The following is a 14223-nucleotide window of genomic DNA, read 5'->3' as shown; positions in this document are numbered from 1 at the left end:
GAAAATTGTCAGAGTTGGAAACATTGAGAAGTGCCCCAGGACAGGCTGGGGATGTATAATTATCCTCAGCATTTCTACAGCACAGGGCATTTACTAATTGAGAGCCTGGGGTGTCCCCAACTGAGTCATTATTGTCTTGACTTTAATTTCTCATCCTCCTGAATCTTGCCAAGTAATCAACAGTTGCCACCTGCTCAATGTCCTGTGCGGTCAGGTTAATACTTTACTACTGTAGTCTGGAGGCTCTTTGGGTAATGGCCATGGAGTGCATTTCATCCCAGTTAATAATCTGCCCACCACTCGCTGCTGTTGCCTGAGCAGGTTGGTGAATCACTGCAGCTGATGTTGGACAAAGAGAGCCAGCAAGACCATGTCATTGGTGTAGTCAAGTTCTCAAAGCAGCGTGGAGTTCAGCTCCACACCATGGACACCTGCCTCCTCAAGCAGCTCGGGGTTGGACTAGATACCTCCTGAGGTCCCTTCCAACCCTGATATTCTATGATTCTAAGCGTATCCCTCAGCCAGTCAATGCTGATACTCCTGTGGCACGTGTTGTGTCTGTGTGGTTGGGGGCTAGCAGTGGTTATTGCTATGAGGCGTGGGGGTGGAGGCAGTGACTCTGTTATCCCCCCCATTCCTCTGTCCCACTCCTTCCCCTTCTATGAATTTACCCTCCCCAGGGGTAAATCATGGCCCTGCGCTCCCTGCACCCCGTCTCTGCAATGCCCTAGAGGAGGCACCAAGCATAGAGAACCTAGGGCCCATCGGATGGAAGGTGGGACACTGACCCCAAAGCAGAGGCACATCAAGGCAATTTCTGCCCCTGTGCACTTAACCAGATGGGGTGCACACCAACCAGATGGGGTCAGATCCTTCTGCAAACTGAGCCCTGCCCGGTGCTGATAACGCCGTCCCACAGTCCAGCTGCCTGCTTTCTACTTCCGCGTCATTCAAGTCACAGCTGTCATCCCACAGGTTATGTCACTCCAAACCCGGCTTAGCTTGTGCACAGGGCCCAGCTAAACTGATCTAGCCAATTGAAACCAACAGAAGTGTCCACATGGTTTTGCACCAGTTTAACTAAAGTGGTTTTTAAGCTGATTTAATTTAAATAAGGGAAAATGTTCTGTGTGGACAATGTTCATCCTGGCTCTTACAATGGTGCCCATCACCCTAGTGTCTGATCTTCCAAGGAGAGAGCTCAGATGTTCTCTCAGACAATCTGGGAACGTGTATGTGCTGCAACCCAGGGGAAATGCAAACCTTGGGGCTCTTGTAGCAAAGCTGGGTGAGGCTGCAGCACACTTCACAACAGCTGTTCTGTCTTGCACTGCTGCACCAGGGAGGCTGCTGTAACATAGAGTGGCCCTGTGGCCTCCCTATGTTATGCCAGGCCCCATTTCAGCCCCACTGGCAGTCCGGGATCAGAAGGGCACAGAGATGGCTGTGTTCCCCCTCATTTGCTTTGGGTTGTGCTTCCTGGAGATGCAGCATGAGAGTTCACCCCAGATTCCTCTCTGTTCTTCAGGACCAGGGGAGAATCACTTCCATCACAGAGCGGGGTAGAAAGGAAGGCTAACCCAAGAGTTAGGATGTGAGTCTGGAATGTGGGAGACCTGGCTCTGCCACAGACTAGCTGTGTGACCTTGGTCAAATCGCTTCATCTTTCCTGGTCTCAGCTCCCCACCTCTGAGCTGGGGATGACGATAACCCTCCCTTTCCTTCCAGGGATGCTTTGGGGATAGATTTTGAGGGGCTCAGATACTATGGGAGCTATAAAAGTGCCTGAGACAGAAACTCCAGTGTTTGCAATAGGGCGAGCTGGTTTGAGCCCCCTGATGGGGAAGTGAGGTTCATTGATAGGCAGGTGAAAAATGGCATGAAACCTAAGGGGTTGGGAAGCTTGAGCCTAGCCCCCACTGTGCTTCCTGCCCTTTGGAAACCTGACTCTGGCTGAACCAGTTTCTGATGCGCTTTGGCTGAGTGCAGCCAACTTTAAGGATTTTAAGACAAGTCTCATGATATTTGGTGGGTTTCTTAAAGCCTCAGCTCCGTGGACCACGTGAATCTCAGAAACAAATGCTAAGTCACTTTCCAGCCCTCACAGTTGAAGAGGAAAAGGTTAAAAAGGTGAGTGGAGGGCACCGTAAGGGCTCAGGCACCAGGAGCCGTGGGAAAGGAAGCCCAAATGTGGTTCCTGCAAAACACACCCCAGGGTTTTGAAGCCAATCTGGTGATTACTAGATGCTTGAGTTTGTCAATACTGAGCAGGGATGGGCCCAGGCTAGATCTGAGGCTGGCTGGCTGGGAACACAGTGCATCCCTTGATTGGTGGGTTGAATGTTGGTCTCCAGCCTCTGTTTTTTGTTTGATCCAGCCCCAAGACTCCCGTGCTGCATTTCAGTGTCTGGGGGAGAGGGGCGGTGTTGTAGCATCAGAAGGGTTTCTTTAGATCTAGCCCCCTGGCAGCATTTGTCTCTGATTTCTCTGCTCAGGATATGGGAGGTTGAGCTTCCTGGGTTAGACACTGCTGCTGCTGGCTCCATTGTGAATGTGATCCCTTCCCGGAGCCCTGGAGTCTGTGCTGGGGACAGACCTTCATTAAAGTCCCCTCTGTGCCCAGCTGGGATGTGACCTTCTCCAGTGGGAACCAGCCTCCTAGGGCAGCCCCGACATTAATACCTGAGCCGGAGGCTCCAGGTAACAGAGAGAACTGGGGGGAAGGGCTGGGGATGGGCAGGAAAGTGACTCTGCACAAACAGCCCCAGGAACCTCAGATCTCTTGGGAATCTGCTCCCTTGTTGAGGTCCCTGCAGGAGGGAGCTGGGATGCGGTACCAGGGGCAGAGGGGATCCTGAACAGGCCCTGGGAGGGTTTCCCTTTGCGTTCTGGGGATGGAGTGAGGAAGGGAAGGTGGAGGGGGGGGATAAGGCAGAGTGGGAGAGACAGTGCAAGGTGGTAGATTTAACCAGCTCTGCCCAGTGAGGGAGGTTACAGGGAGAGGAGAGGCAGCACAGAGGAGACAGAAGAATGGGGGCTGTGTGTTAATTCTCCGTATTAAACTCTTCCACCATTACTGACCCCTCCTCCCCCCAAATTAGCCATGGGTCCTCCCAGTGGATACCTCTCCACCATATCTGAGTGCTGACAGGGACCTGTTTGCTCCATCGGATGCATCAGAGCTAAAAGGACTTGGGCTGGGCGTGTCTCTATGATCAATTCCACACAACCCCCCTTCAAAGAATGCAGGCCACACTTACAGGCTGGGGGGGCTCTAGCCTGGGAAGCAGTGATGCTGACAAAGATTTGGGGGTTGAGGGGGATAATCAGCTGAATACGAGGTCCCAGTGCAACACTGTGACCAAAAAGGCTAATGCAGTTCTGGGCTGTATACACAGGAGAATCTTGAATATCAGTAGAGAGATTACTTTACCTCTGTATTTGGTCCTGGTGCGACCACTGCTGGAATCTGTGCCCAGTTTTGGTGCTCACAATTCAAGAAGGATGGTGATAAATCGAAGAGGGGTCAGAGAAGAGCCACAAGGATTCGAAAACTTGCCTGAGAGTGACAGACTCAAGGATCTCAGTCTATTTAGCTTAACAAAGGGGATGTTAAGGGGTGACTTGATCACAGTGTATGTAACCCTTCTGCCGGGCCGAAACGATAGCAGCAAGGGCCGGGTTCAATACATAGGGGTCCCTTCCCCACAACGTAATGCAAAACCAGCTCGAGCCCCGACCCAGTGACCTGGGAAAATCTTACACTCACCCCTGGGCGCCTCAAAGAGGCAATACTTCCCCTCTTGCAAGCACAGAGTCTTGGTGTAGCAGAAAAGGTTTAATTACATGACAAACAAGCAGCATTAAACTGGGAAAATACCTCAGCTAGAGTTCATAGGTCAAACCGTGAGCAAAGACCCACTCCAGCAAATTGGGCCATGTCCTTCTCTCGGGGCCCTTGAGTCCAGCAACCCCCAAATCACCCACAGTCCCAAAAGTCCCACAATCCAAAAGTCTCTGTCCCGGGTCAGTGCAGCCCCAGAGCTCAAGAGTCTCTCTGCAGAGGTCCCCCTCCCCAGCCTGGGTAGAAAGGGGCACCTTACGTGGTTTCGGGGCCAACTGCCCTGCCTCTTCGTGGGGTTCTGCTTCCACTAGTCATCTCCGCAAACAGCTCAGCTTGCTCTGTGGGCTGCTCCGCTCTGCCAGCTGCTCTGGTCCACCAGCTGTCCTGTGAGCCACTCCAGCCATCCTCACGAGCTGCTTGGCTCCACTCACCCAGTGGCTGCACAAACTGCTCCACTCTGCTCTGCTCCACAGTATTGCTTCAGGTTCCCCCACTCATAAGCACAGTACTTAGTGCTCTTAGCTCAGCAAGTCCAGCTCTTCAGTGATTCCAGCTCTTAGTAGGGGAGCCCCAGTACCAGTGAATTCAGCTCAGTAACCTGAATTTAGATTTTTAAGGGAATCAAAACTTAACTCTGACATCCCACAGTGCAGAGAGGCACAGGTGGAACTAGTGCTTCTGGCTCATACAAAGAGCTTGCACCACCAAGTACAGATCTCTGTTCTCAGTCTCTCTCCTTTCAATGGGTTTTGGAACCCATGTGCCCCATCTAGCAAGCGCTATCCAGCTGACAATGAAACCCCCCATCACAAGACAATTTTGTAGTTCCCCATTTACCCAATCAGGGTGACAACATTTCATTCCTCCTGCCCCAATAACAAAGAAATTGGGGCTCCCACAGCTGCGAAAATAACCATCCCATGCTGCTTTGCGGTATGCTAAGTGGGGTGGGAGTGCCCATGCAAATAACTGAAATACCAATGCAACACTTTCCGCACTCCCCATAATTTACCACCAGATGTCAGGGTGGGGCTCATCCTGACTCTGCTTACATGTATAAGTACCTACATGGGGAATAAATATTTGATAATGGGCTCTTCAGTCTAGCAGAAAAATATACAGCATGGTCCAACAGCCAGAAGTTGAAGCTAGACAAATTGGCACAGTATATAAGGTGTACATTTTTGATGGTGTGAGTAATTAACCATTGGAACAATTTACCCAGGGTCATGGTGGATTCTCCATCCCTTACAATTTTTATATCAAGACTGGATGTTCTTTTCTAAATGATCTGCTTTAGGAATTATTTTGAGGGTTTTCTCTGGCCTGGTTTGTTATAAGGGGATCAGATGAGATGATCACAGTGATCTCTTGTGGCCTTGGAATCTATGAATCCTTGTAAATACTATGAGGCTTCCTGTAAGTGATCCCAGAGATCCTGTGGAGGGATCTGGACCCTCAGTGTTTGTGCCTGTCTGAATGTAAATGACTTTTCCTTACCAAGAGCTATAGCCACCTACAGAGGGGGAATACTTAATGTTCAGCTGTTTGTCTTTTAAAATAATAAATCTCTGAACATCCCCAAGACTTCAAAGCAGTCTTAAAATAAGTAATGTTTTGCTGGGGAGAAAATGCCCATCAAATTTAATCCAAAATGGGGTAGATTGGATTGTCCATCAGTGGAAGGGTTTAAATCAGGAATGGAATTTTCCTAAAAGATTTGCTCTAGCTAAATGAGACGTTATGGGCTTCATGCAGGGATATTTTCTGGTCTGTTTTATGCAGGAATTCAGATTAGATGATCACAATGGTCACTTTCTGCCCTCAATCTATTAAATTTCACACCCTTGTGTGAGCACTTTGCCCATCCCATCAGCATTGTCTTCATTAGTGTGATTAACTAGTGGTACAAAGGTGTGATTTATGGATGAAAAGGTGAGATGATGTATCCAGTATTTTTAAAGGTGACCTGAAAAAGATCAGATCATTGGTTTTGTGACCATTTTTGCTCCTTTGTGCTCAGTCAAGGCCTGGGAGGTATTTTATTCCTTTTAAAATGACAAAATATGGCTTTAGCCCTAATTTTCCCAAAAGAATCTGTGGGGAACTGGAGAACTAGTAGCTTTGTTACATCCAAGGAATCTAGCACATGAAATCAGGAGTTTTTTTATGTCAGTGACCTTACAGTATAAATGGCTGATTGAGAGAGGCATGTGCTTTTTGTTCAGTCAGTTTAAGCATATTTTCGAAATTGGTTTGTTTTTGTAAAATAGCTTAACTCCAGATGCTCGGTGGAAAAGGTCTGTTAGTTCAAGAATCAGCAATTCCTGGGCAGATTGACTTTCCTGGGAACGACATGAGGAGCAGAGAGAGGAAAAGCCAGCTTCTTCCTCTGCCTCGTTGCTGTGCTGCTGGGGGGAATGTGCTGCCCTCAGGGACAAAGTCAGGGGGATTCTCCCAAAGTGGCTCCTTTGTTTTTGCTCTTTTCCAGCGTTAGGTTCAGAGACTCTGTTGGTGGGGGGTGTAAACCTGTCTCGGTGGGTTTAGTCCGGGTGGCAGGAGCTGGGTCTGGTCTGGAATGAAGTGACCGAGGGCTTGGCTACACTTGCGAGTTACAGTGCAATAAAGGAGCCCTGGACACCCTGGCTCACTCCCCGTCCACACTGGCAAGGCACGTAGAGTGCTCTGACGCCGCAGCTACAGCGCTGCTGGTACTCCACCTTGGCGAGAGGAATAACGTTTGCTGCGCCCCTGCTGGAGCACCGCAGCGCCATTGTGAATGAGGTGTTGCTTTTCTGCACTCTGATCAGCCTCCGGAAACATCCCATAATCCCCTTATGTCAAGTGGCCACTCATGTCATTGTTTGGAATCGGACGCAGGAATGCGGAAATGCCCGTTGAAAGCTCCGTTTCTGACAGCTCACTGCTTATCTGCTCCGAGACAAAGCAACCATTACTGTGGAATGCTGTGTGTGAGGGAGAGAGGCAGGAAGAGGAGGGGGTCTGCTGCTGTCTGAACTTACTAGACAGCATGCTGACATGCTCTCAGTCCCGCCAAAACCCACTCTCTCTCCCCCCACATACACACAACACACGCCCTGTCACACTCCACCCCACCCCATTTGAAAAGCACATTGCAGCCACTTGCATGCTGGGATAGTTGTCCATAATGCACCGCTCCCAATGCTGCTGCAAGTGCCACAAATGTGGCCACACCAGTGCACTTGAAGCTGTCAGTGCGGACAGACTGCAGCGCTTTCCCTACTGCGCTCTACGAAGGCTAGTTTAACTCAAAGCACTCTACATCTGCAAATGTAGCCATACCCTGAGTGTTTTCAGCATCACGGTGTCTAGAACATCTGTATGCAGGGAAAGAGCCTGTGGCGAATTGGGGAATGACATGTCCTAAAGCCCCTTCTACCTCCCTGACAGGCTGCAGAATAATGTCTATGGTTCACTGCAGCTCAGCGGCTCCCAGACTTGAGTGGTTCACATCCCCTCTCAAACATGTGGATAGAACATCAAGCTCCTGCTGTGCCTGGGAGTCACATACCATAGTCTGGGAACCACTGCTCCAGACCATCCTGTCCTCCCAGTGGCTGGGGAAGGGAGATGGCTGTTGGGGAGCTGTGGGGTGGGGGGTTCGTCTGGATGTGGGAGAGGGACAGTAATACAGGAGGAGAAGAGAAGGGGAAAGGAAAAACCTGTTGGGTCTTTTGCTTTTTACCCAACAAACACAATATGGAGAAATCACAGCTGGGTTCCAAATAACCCTAACGCACAAGGCCAAGCTACAAAGGCACTGCTGCCTGGTCTGGTTTCTGTAATCTTGGGCTAGGTCTACACTGGGGGGAGGTCGACCTAAGATACGCAACTTCAGCTATGCGAATAGCGAATAGCATAGCTGAAGTCGGCATATCTTAGGTCAATTTACCTGGCCGTGAGAACGGTGGCAAATTGACCGCTGCCGCTCCGCCGTCAACTCCGCTTCTGCCTCTCACCATGGTGCAGTTCTGGAGTCGACGGCAGAGCTATCGGGATCAATTTTAGATTAGACGCGACAAATCGATCCCCGATAGAGCGATCACTACCCGCCGATCCAGCGGGTAGCGTAGACGTACTCTTAGTGTCTGCTTGCACTGCAGCTGGAGGTGTAATTTCCAGCTTGGGTAGGCATACCCTGCAATGGAGAACAGGGTGCGCACTACTAGAGGGCTCACAATTTTTTAAAGAGATATTACCCTACTCTTAGCCATTTCCCCTTCTTCAGTGTGGGGCCTGAACCTCAGGGTAAGACCCAGCAGGAGGGGGATGGAAATCCCCCCATGTGAGGAAACAACCCCCTCAGTGGGCTGGTATCCGAAGCCTAGTGCCAGACAGCAGCACTCAAAGCCACAAATCCCTCCAGAGGGTCAGGAGATGGGCTTGAAAACCACAAGTCCTTAACCCCCCCCCAGCATTTGTGGCAATTTTATTTCCCTTCTGACTTTTGCGGAGAGGCTGCTTAGTCCCAGAGTATGTGTGTGTGTGTGTGTGCACCTACTCCCAGTGTGTGTGTACGTGCACCTGCTCCCAGTGTGTGCATGTGTGAACCTATTCCCAGTGTGCATGTGCACCACATCTCAGTGACAAAACTCAGCTGCAGCAGTGCACATGCAAAAATGTAGCCTCTCAGTCCCCTGCTCTCGGAGGGATTCTGCCCACTGACCCCCCTCCCCTGTCACTATTCTGCCTCCTCTCTACCACAGCCACTCTCCTGCCCCACACTCCCCACTGTCTCCTCTGGCCACCTGTCCCTTTAGGCCTTTCCCTTTACAGTCTCCTATATCCCATATCTGCCACCCTATATTGGCCCTGCACTCCCTATTCACCTGCCCCCCACAGCCTCCTGCCCCCCCACCTCCCTCTGCCCTCCCTTCTGCTCCCCACAGGCCCCTGACCCTCCACAGCCTCCATCCTGCCCCCACCTCCCCGTCCCCTCCAGTAACCTTCTCTCCCATTTCTCTGCTCCTCTATCTCATTTCTGCCCCATATTCCATTGCACCCCTCAGCCTCCCTGCCACCTCCTCAACGTCACTCCTGCCCCCCATGTCCTCCTGCCTCCTTCAGTCTGCTTCTGCCCCCACATTTCCGTTGTTTCTCAGAGTTTCCCATCCAGTCGAAACCCGCAGCCATATTCCCCAGGGAAAACGTGGCTTCAGTCTCACTGAAAACAATGGGACTGGGTTGCCATCTTTACTAGAGCAGGGGCAGCTGTGCCTCCACACACCAGAGCTGCAGGGAGACGGTGGCTGTTTGGAATAAGGGCAGTTTGACTCCGCGCCCCCCCCAGTGAGAGTAACAGGAAATGACACACGAGTTGGAAAAGGGAAAACGGGCGAGCTCTGTGCTGGGAATTGCGAGATGGTGGGAAACACTGAGCTAAATATTGGGAGCCTGCTGGCAGCTGAGGGTGTCTTGGTTTCTCTGCAGATGCAGATTGTTTTAAGTTAAAGCTTTTGGGAATCACCCCAGGAAAGTTCTCTGCTCTCGGTGGGCCGCGCGACCCCCAGCCCTGCCCCTGACGGTGCTGCTGTGATTGTGGCTGTGGCAGCAGTTTCTGAGTGGGGGAATGTCTCTGTTCCAGGGGCCGGTTGTGCATTTCACTGAGGGGCCGTGGGCTGTGCTGGACCTCAGCCAGTGACCCTCGACAGGGATGTCGGGCAGGAGAATTGTGAGGCCGTGACCTTGCTGGTTAAGGATTCCAGTCCCCACTGTCACACCCAGGGCAGCTTCTGCTCCGGGTTCTTTCTGGGTCCTTCAGATTTCAGCTCCATTGCCCCTTAAGCCCCCGTGTGAGCGACTGTCCCCTCCACACCCCCACCCATGGGAGAGGAGATTTGGAGACATAGTGGAGAGGCTACTGGCTTCATCTCCATCCCCAGAGCTTCCAAGGGAGAGGATGGAGATACCTCGCTGCATCTTTACGTGTGGGCGTGCAGTGACACACAGAGAGATTTTGCGTGTCCCTCCCTTGCCAGGACTGTCCCTAATCTCAGAGAGGGCTCTGGTCTCAGCAGGGCTAGAAAGGGGGATGAAGTTGCGCAACTACACTGTGACTGAGTCATAAAATTCCCCAGTGCATGAAAACCCCTGAATCTCCTGCAGGGGGCACCACACGCCTCCCAGGAACCACCTGACCGCCCCAGAGGGCCTTCAGGAACATTTCCTCCTCCGTTTGGCTTATACGAAGGCACCCACCCCGCATCAACTCTGTCTCGCAATGACTAAATTGTTAGCTCTTTGGGGCAGGGGTCAACTACTGCTCTGTGTTTGAGGCCCCACTCTTGCCTGGCCCTTTGGCACAAAGTAACAAACATGAATAATGATAATAATAAACCCTTGGGCTCACCTATTTTACTTCCTCTGAGCAGGTCTTCCAGTTTTCAGTCCTGACATGATCTCCCGGCTGGAACAAGGAGAAGAGCCGTTGTGTCCTGGATCTCCCAAGGCTCTGAGGAAAGAAGGACCCTGAGAAATGTTCATACAGGTGAGGAATTGGCTACATGGCCATGGAAACCATCCACCATCGACATAAACAGCTGGGATTGCTGCCGAGGCCCCGTGAGGTCTCCCAGCTCTGCTGCATCTCACCCAGGTCACGACTGTGCCCAGCCGGAGTCAGATCCTCATGGGAGCTGTCACTCATTGCTCTTGTCTCTTAGCAATTGCTCCCTTCTCCTGAATGTTCAGACGGGGCGTGGCAGCAGAATTGGTCCCCTCTTCTCTGGGGAAGCGCTGGTGGGGGTTTGGGCTCCTGAGTTTTCAATCTTCCCAGTAATTATTTTGTCTCCCCTCCCCCCTTTCCCAGTCCCCTTTCTGAGGTTGCCTCTTCCCTGGCACAGGGGATGACTCCTGTCTGGATACTCCCTCTATCCCGGCAGGTGATGGGATGGTGAGTGAAAACGAGGAGACGAATCCTAAGCAGGAAATCCTCGAGCAAGTGGAACTACATGGGATGGCACTGGGACCATCCAAAGGGAACATTTCCCTCAGGGGCGAGCAGAGAGCAGCCTTCAAGGGTCGGTGCGGGCCGGAGAGGCAGCAGGGAACCCCCCAGTGAAGAGACGGGGTACCTCCACTCAGAGAGGTTTGAAGGACAGCAGTGAAACCATGCTCCATCTTAGAACCCGCACTAAAGAGAAACTGTATGAATGTCCTGAGTGCGGGAGGAGCTTCACTCGCAACTCACACCTTATTGTGCATCACAGGATCCACACGGGAGAGAGGCCCTACGACTGCCTGGACTGTGGGAAGGGGTTCACACAGGGTGCCGACCTGACAAAGCACCAGAGAACCCACACAGGAGAGAGACCCTATGGCTGCCCTGACTGTGGGAAACAGTTTGCCACTTTCTCCTCCATTATTTCACACCGGAGACTGCACACGGGAGAGAGACCCTACAAATGTCCCGAGTGTGGAAAAAGCTTCACTGCCAGCTCCAACCTTATTGTGCACCAGAGAACCCACACTGGGCAGAGGCCCTGGACATGCCCCAACTGTGAGAAAAGCTTCAGTGTGAGCTCCAATCTTATTGCCCACCAGAGGATCCACACGGGAGAGAGACCCTATAAATGCCCCAAGTGTGGGAAGGGGTTCACTCGGAGCTCCCACCTTGTTTCCCACCAAAGAATCCACATGGGAGAGAGACCCTATGAATGCCTGGACTGTGGGAAGAGCTTCAGTGAGGGCTCAGACCTTACTAAGCACAAGAGGATTCACACGGGAGAAAGACCCTATAAATGCCCCGAGTGTGGAGAAAGCTTCAGCCAGAGCTCCAGCCTGATTAAACACCAGAGAGTCCACACCAGGAAACACCCCCTATAACTGCCCTGAGTGCGGGATAAGTTTCCTGCTGAGCTCCACCCTTATTGCTCATCAGAGAATCCACACAAGGGAGACTCTATAAATGTCCGTTCTGTGGGGAAGGCTGCAAGTGGAAGGTCTCTCTAATGTCCCACTAGACACGCAACAGAGAAGGTGGCAGGAGCTCTCCCTGAATGTAATGATTCTGTGCCCTGCTGACGCAACTTACAAACGTGCTTCGTTTCAGGATGGTCTAGGTAGAGGGGGGCCAGCGGGTGGATGTTTTGGGTTTCAGTGTGGCCGGAGGAGGGAGCAGGGTACTGGGGAGAAGGGTCATTTCAAGGTCTGGAGGGAGCAGGTGTTTAAATTAGTGAGGAGACATTTCTGCAGGGTTACACACACTTGCCAGGTCAGAGAAGAGGTGAAGATGCCCCATTGCACTTTGTGTCCATGTTGTCTCTGCAGCTCCCAAGGCCTCTCAAGGTGGGGGTGAGGGCAGGGGAAGGTTTTATTATTAATTATTGGTGTTATCACAGTGCCCTAGCCATGGCCCAGGATCCCTCTGCACCAGGCGCTGTGCAAACATGGAATGAAAAGCCAGTCCCTGCCCCAAAGAGTTTACAATCTAAGTGGAGAGACAGTAGCATGCTCAACATACCAGCACCCTAACCACTGTCAGGTTTTTTTGCAGGCCACACAGCAAAGGAGAGTTTTAAGTTTTTCAGGGAAAGAGTGGGGGGCCCTGCGGGGCCATAGTATAAAGCAACAAGAGCTGCTGATCTGAAGTGAGAGGATGGACTCTGTAAATGCAGGGGCTGGGGCTGGAGACTGGGGAATTCATGGGGGAGATTCCCAGAGAGATGGGGGATTGCCCTGTTCTTGAGAGGACAATATGGTGTAGTAGTGAGAGCAGGGGGAATTGGGCCTCAGGAGTCCTGGGTTTAGTTCCTAGCTCCAAGAGGGGAGTGTGATCTAGTGGTTAGAGCAGCGTGGGGGTGACTGCTGGGCTCAATAACCAGCTCTGCTAGTGTTACCTCATCCTAGTCGCTTTCCCTCCTTTCTCTGCGTGTGTCTCTTCCATCTGTGCAATGGGGATAAGTCACACACCATCCCAGGGAGTCATCACTAATTACTGTGTGTTCAGAGGCTCAGGAGGACGGAGATGCCAAGGGAGGGGAAGTGTCATTGTTACTGTGTTTTATTATTATCTGATCCTCTCCCATCCCACTCCAGCTGTCTCATGAGTGGAGGGGATTTACTGAGCTGAAGGGAAGGGTTTCATCTGTTTTTAGGGAGGGGGTCAGCTCACATTGTCACATACTGGGCTTATTCCTGAGCTGCCTGCCCTGGGAGGGCTTTTCGCTTTGTTTCTGGATGGGGCAGGGGAGAGGTGGAGTCCTGTTTTTTTGGTTTTCTGCAATAGCTGAGACTGGATCGAATGACACAGAAGCCCCCTTCCAGTTCTATGTTCCTACTTCTGGAAACACAAGTTTCGGAGGAATGTTTATTGTCTTGTTAAAGTTTTTACCTAATTGGATTTTGATTTTCCCAGATAAATTCCTAATAAAATGTTTATTGTGAATCCCTCGTCTCCCTGAGAATTTCCTGTTCTCGAGCTCTAGCTGTAGGGAGCAAAGTGCCAGGCTCATTAACCTTAGGTGGGGGTTAATTGCTGCAGGGGTTAACGAGCCTCCCAGGCAGAATCCAGGTGCTCCAGCTGCGTGTGAGCCCCCCAAAACTGGCTCCCAGTAGGCCGGAGCCAGGCACATGGCCAGACAGGGAGCAGCCCAGCTCCTTGTCCCCAGCACTGTCTCCAGCATCTGTCCCCACTCAGCTCTGTGCCCAGTGGGTCCAAACAGTGGCCTTTTCCTGTGGATGCAGAGAAGTGAAGGCTGTTTACATCCTGGCCACACTGTATCTCAGCATCCCTGTTCCTGGGGCTCAGACCCTGATGGCCACTGAGACAGGGACCCATAGATCAGCCAAGGTTGGGAGTTTGTTTCCCCAAGAATTGAAACTAAAATAGCTAAAAGAGATTATTGTTAATCACCTAGGCAAGAATCTCTCATAATTTGCCTATGTGTAACCCTTCTGCCGGGCCGAAACAATAGCAGCAAGGGCCGGGTTCAATACATAGGGGTCCCTTCCCCACAACATAATGCAAAACCAGTTCGAGCCCCCACCCAGTGACCTGGGAAAATCTTACACACACCCCTGGGCGCCTCGAGGAGGCAATACTTCCCCTCTCGCAAGCACAGAGTCTTGGTGTAGCAGAAAAGGTTTAATAACATGAGAAACAACAAGCATTAAATTGGGAAAATACCTCAGCTAGAGATCATAGGTCAAACCGTGAGCAAAGACCCACCCCAGCAAATTGGGCCGTGTCCTTCTCTCTGGGCCCTTGAGTCCAGCAACCCCCAAATCACCCACAGTCCCAAAAGTCCCACAATCCAAAAGTCTCTGTCCCGGGTCAGTGCAGCCCCAGAGTTCAAGAGTCTCTCTGCAGAGGTCCCCCTCCCCAGCCTGGGTAGAAA

General features: G+C 51.6%; 1 pseudogene; it reads left to right on the top strand.

Moving 5' to 3' along the window:
• The first annotated feature begins 2549 nt into the window (after positions 1-2549).
• LOC123350053 lies at positions 2550-13233 on the top strand (annotated as a pseudogene).
• Positions 13234-14223: the final 990 nt, after the last annotated feature.

This window comes from Mauremys mutica, chromosome 15 (assembly GCF_020497125.1).
Source record: "Mauremys mutica isolate MM-2020 ecotype Southern chromosome 15, ASM2049712v1, whole genome shotgun sequence".
In the NCBI taxonomy this organism is placed as follows: domain Eukaryota; kingdom Metazoa; phylum Chordata; order Testudines; family Geoemydidae; genus Mauremys; species Mauremys mutica.
This window is presented reverse-complemented; position numbering and strand designations above follow the sequence as displayed.